This window comes from Dreissena polymorpha, chromosome 4, assembly GCF_020536995.1.
Source record: "Dreissena polymorpha isolate Duluth1 chromosome 4, UMN_Dpol_1.0, whole genome shotgun sequence".
Classification (NCBI taxonomy): domain Eukaryota; kingdom Metazoa; phylum Mollusca; class Bivalvia; order Myida; family Dreissenidae; genus Dreissena; species Dreissena polymorpha.
Genome location: NC_068358.1, coordinates 23,958,245 through 23,964,244, shown reverse-complemented (window position 1 = coordinate 23,964,244; position 6,000 = coordinate 23,958,245).

Genomic DNA, 6,000 nt, shown 5'->3' with positions numbered 1-6,000 from the left:
CTTTACACTCATGATCGCGTTGAAAGTTAATTATACATGTTTAAATTTGCAATTTATTTACTGAATCGCCACAAATGTCAAATACAATACAGAAAATGCATAGTTGTTTCATTGATCTATAAACATATAATGGATTGAATATAACTGATTTGAAATTAACGTTTTTAAACTATTATAAAATCTTTTTCCCAGAATATGCTGTCCTATTTATAGCTGAGCTTCCTATACCTTTATCAATGATAATCAGCGAGGTATGCCGATTAGAAAAATCGAGCTATCTCAATTGGACTGGCTCGGTCTTTTAAATAGGTCGCCATTGTGAAGAATTTTTTCATGCTATGATAACTTAGACGAGCTGCTTCGCAACATCGTCAATAAAACAATCGGGTTAGGCAGGTAGCGTCTTACTCGGAATCGAAACTGTTTAGAGAACGATCCCAAGCTTAACTGTTGGTAGAAGGGTGTGTCTATGGCATTGCAGGAAAAAGGTGTGCAAACTTTCTTGATAGATATGTAAAATTAAACAGGTTTTGCGTTGAAGAACTAAAGGTGGTGTATTCTAGAACGAATTAAAATAAATTCTCCTCATAGACTTCGCATATCCGGTCTTCAATTTAGAACACATTCTAAAACTTTTTTTGTAATGGGTACTTTTCAGTTAATGGATGATCTTCAGTTGTATGTGGTTGTGTCTCAATCATTTGAGCATCATGAGTGTTCTAAATATTTTGTTTTCCTGTGTCTTTGGTTACGTGTTCACCAGATATTTAGCTCTTTTCCTGTCTCTTTTTTCAATTAGTATTTCATGTTTTTCTCCCTTTCTATTCACCATCGACATTGTATAACAGCATAAGACAGGACACCTGTTTCTGCAAAGTAAAAGGAAACAAATCTGTATCAGTCTTGCAAGAATCCCATCCCGGTCTCCCATTAAATTGTTGTTATTATTTTTTGTAACGCTGCTAGCATTTAACATTTTGTTAAAATTACAGGTCATACATAATCCTCAAAGCAACGCTAATATTTAGACAAAATTTCATGATCATACAGATACGTACATTAAGAGAACTAAACAACGATTTTCTATTTTTAGAAAGAGTCGCGTGATGTTTGATCCTTGGTGAACAATAAAAGTCGTTCAGTATTCTTGCATTCCCATATATCTTATAAGGCGAACAAATTCCATACAAGAACCTGCAATAACTTTCGGGTTATCGCGGGTTATATTTGTTCGAACGTACGGACAACCGGACGGACTAAGTGACAGACGGACCGATGACGGGTAAACCTATAGTCCTCGGCTATAAAACAGATAAGGGACCACTGAATTGATTATTTCACACGTCACAAGAAGTGGTAATAAGTGATTATTAATTACAATTTCATTTAATAGTATTTTAGTGAATCTAACATTTCATTTTACTAATACAGAAATGACAATTAAAAAGTCTTTATAAGATTAAACTATGTTCAGAAACAATTTTTTAAGCTTTCAAAAAATTATTATACTGCAAGACAGTTTAAATATGTCTTAAATATCTTGTCTTTCCCATGTATATCCAATTTCGTGAGTTTTAGCTTATAACATAATTAAACGTGTAATTGAAAATGATTATATAAAAAACTATATTTATTCTTCCGTTACGCGTTTTGTACCTTGTTTAAGTCAAGAATCTATAATTATCAGCGTGTCATTGTCACATATGCAAAGGATGAATCGATCAGATACGATACGGAAAAAAACAACGTTAGTGAGCGGTTCTAAATATGTAGCAAAAAACACACTGTTGTAGAAATCACGATTAAAATTAGATATAACAGAGGCATAAAGATTTCGGAAAAAATAATGTATTATTTCATAAAAAATGTGACAATGCAGTTTTATTGGGAAAAAAATACAATTATTTAAAGCAAACAAATGTACATGTATTGTGTAAACGAAATTGTGTTGTTTAACCGTGTTATTTTCTGTAATAGTAGCATAGATTTCAAAACGTCAAATTTTATTTTCATACAATTCTGATTTCAATCTGAAAACGTACAGCGTCCATGTCCAATCAATCAGACATCTTCCGTCTTCGTAAAATATCATCGCATAAACCGTTACAAAACCCTTAGTACATTTTGGCAACATCAAGTAATTGGCTTGTAATGTACAAAACAATCGGGAGTTTTAACAAACCAGGTTTTCGTTTATAAATATATCTTTAATATCAACACATTGATGGTCTATATTGTTAACAATTTTTTCATAAGATAGTCATAATTTTAAGATATATACAAAATAATCATGTTCGACAGATTAGCGACTGAGTTACGGTATTGTATGATGGAATCGCCTCGTAAATAAATACGTAATGCAATACGCATTACCAGTTTTTAGTATTAAACTGGACGTTCAATCCTTAACAACTTAACATCAGTGTCATTAATGTCTTATGTTTATTGAGCCACCGAGACAAAATATTTGAAGTCGGAAAATGAACATGGACACAGAAACATTTGTATAATAGTGCCGGTGATGTTAGATCTTTCCGCGTTTATTTATTTAATTCAAACTCACAATTGAACCTTCCACATATTCCAAAATAATTTACTCTTCTTTCAAAGCTAGCATGTAATGGATAGAATCACTTAACGCATGAGAATTGTCAATCTGTACTTCAAAGATGTGTCACATATTCTTGTGTAAGACAGTCGAGTTAATTTAGATATTTTAGTGTTGTAAGTTATTAGATGTTATACAACAGTAAAACGTATCAGCAAATTTGTTTAAACAATATTTATTTAGATACTCGAATGTACATATAAGCAATACAATACAAACAATATACTAGGCAGATAAAAATTGCTGTATTTCTAATCAAAAGAGCTGTTGAAAACAATTAACAGAATTTAGAAGAAAGCTCGAGGCTTATGCTGTGTCTCTCTTCCGTCTGTTAGAAAAGCTGTTGATATTAGCAATTGTCGACCATGTTTCTTGAGGCAAATCAAATAGCATGATTGGTTTAGGTAAATTGCATTATTAACAGATTAAAATCATGAAAACGGACGTTCAGGTTTACGATATGGGCAAAAATGTTGGATTCGATCAAATACATTAACCAGGCAATAATGATTCTGAATGGATAAAAAGAAATAACACAATTCGAAATAGCTTTCATTTGTTTTTAGCGAATACGAATGACAACTCTTTAGTTTTGGTTAATATTATTTTTCTAGTTTGCTTTTTCCCGAAAATGTGGTGCAATGTTCAACTTAAGATCCCCTCCCAAATTTATGTCTTTGGTAAATTGGTATATAATAAATAATTTGCTTGATGAACAGGTACCCTGGCAGGCGGTTCTATATCGTGGAAAGCTGGGATGGTGGATGTGACAAAGATCCTTCGTATATGATTGCGTTAGCAAATCACAATAACCCCTGTGGCTATGACAAAAGAGATGCATACCCAGTGTTCCTGTATTCAAAGCTGACTGGGCCTGGTCATCCCAGTAATGCGAACGGTACATCTTTACTATGATTATTTATTGTTTATTTATTGTTATTATTATATAATTATTTATTTATTTATTTATATGATGATGATGATGATGATGATGATGATGATGATGATGATGATGATGATGATGATGATGATGATGATGATGATAATATTATTAGTATTATTATTTAATATCTACTTTTGTTTTTGTTTTTACCCAATGTTTTCGTTGCTTTCAACGTATGTAAAGGATCAGTTTGTACACATAACTCAAAATAAAAGTGATTTACTGAACTATGAACCAAAGGGACTGTCAACCGCGATTGACGAAAAAAGAAAAGTTCTTAATTACCTTTTTTTACAATTATTAGTTTATATTGATTAAAATATCATGATTGGTATATACCATTACTTGAAAAAAGTTGTTAAGTTTTCATATTTTCAGTATATTCGGTAATAAATTATATTGGGTATGTATACCAGGTAACTACCAATTAACTATAAATAACGCAGGTAGATTGATCATCATCGTCACGTGGTAAACCCAGGAATGCAATTTGTGCATACGTAGTGAAATGTATATATTTTATATATAAATGACCAACCAACTTGCGTAATTAAATTGTGTATATCGTTATGTCACCTATTTTCGCGATGTACTTTCGATTTCGCATCGCGAAATTTTATTACTGAATATACTGAAAATAATAACTGTTTTCAAGTAATGTAATATACCAGTTGTGATATTTTAATCAATATAAACTAATAATTGTAAAAAATACGATATTTTTAAACTTTTCTTTTTTCGTCAATCAGGGTTGACAGTCGCTTTAATTATAAGATTCAGCTTAAATAAACTATTCTTAAAAGGATTCTGCTGTTTGTTTTTAAATTGTTGCCTTTAAAAACTTCAAACAGCTTCAAACATACCTTAATTGCTATTAAGCAGTAATAAATAGAACATTGATTTACTATAGCAATTAGATCATCAAAATCAATCGTATTGAACTTGTTGTGTTTTTCCCTTGAATCAAAGGCAAACAAATGTTAATACGTAAAGCAAAACTAATTGGTTCTTAACGACAATCATTTAAACGGCAAAATCACGTTATCACGATCACGTGAAACCAACAGGTTTACACGCCTATTTACCCAAATAAAGCAAACGCAACGGTCTAGTAACTGTATTATTCATCTGCCAGGTTTAATGACCGTCATCTAGTTTTAAAACACATGCGATGTGTCAACGGATTAACGTAATTGAGTAGAGTTCACATTAGATGAAACTGACCTCAAACTTAAGAGTCACTTAAAAGGTAAAATCTGAGTGTCCGATAAATAAGTCAAACTTGGAATTACTATCCTATAATTGTCCCAATTATGCTACAAAATGCAAGCATTATATTAGCTTTACTTTTCCGAACCTGCCTAAGCACAATACAATCTCTGTGCAAGCTGTTCACGATATTGGGGTCTTCGTCGTTGCTAGTACTTATCAGAACCTATTGAGCTTTCCTTGCCTTTTTGTAATAAATTTGATACTTTCCTTCGTGAAATAGCATTATCATCGTTGAACTGGTGTCATGCAAACTGATGTTCCCTTTCCAGAATTTGAGATCGCAGACAAGCTTGTGATTGAAGTAAAATACAATGAAGAGTACAGACCGTAAGTTGCCCTGAACATAAATCAACGAAAGCATGAACACGTTTATTAAAGCAGACTGTCTTGTTGGAGTTGGGGAAGCTTTGGGATGATTTTTGTCTGCTTTTAAATTGACACTTTATTTATTCAATTCATATTCCTGGATTAAAAAAAGGGTTATACCGCCAGACCCTTTTAGCCAACCTCCGCTAAGAGATTTTACTGGAACCAGCATAAGTTGATCAAATCCATGCCTTCATAACCAACCACGTGATGATAGCTGACCCACGTGGTACAATAATTTTTTCGTTGTTCTTTTTTTTTACTTTTTTTATTTAGGTTATTTAATTATTTTGAACCTAAACGTATACACTATTTTCAAAATATTTAAGATAATGATACTGCTTTGCATAATATAATACTTAAACGAAAAAAATAAATCCTACCAAATCTGGTAGGATTTCCTTGTGATGGCAGAGATTGTATGTGAGAGCATGGAACGACAACTCTGCGTGGAGATTGCATTCTAACATTTATCATACAATGTCTGTTTATTCGGTAGCTGGTATTATATGTATATTCGTTTTGTTTGTTTTTGTTCTCCGTAATGATATAACTTTTGTTTTATTATTTGGGGCCCATGCATGTCCGTCCGAATAAAGGCATAAACGTACACAGGCCAACATTTCAGTTGAAACATGTGGTAATAATATGTCTCCCACGTTTAAAGAGAAATTTGAATTACAAACTTGAAGTGAGCAACTGTGTGAATTTGGAACTGGAATACACTATCGTTAACCATTATCAATGTTTTCCGTAGAAATGCTTTTATGTCGTGTGTATACCATGATGCTTTTCTGTGATTTGTTTTCTA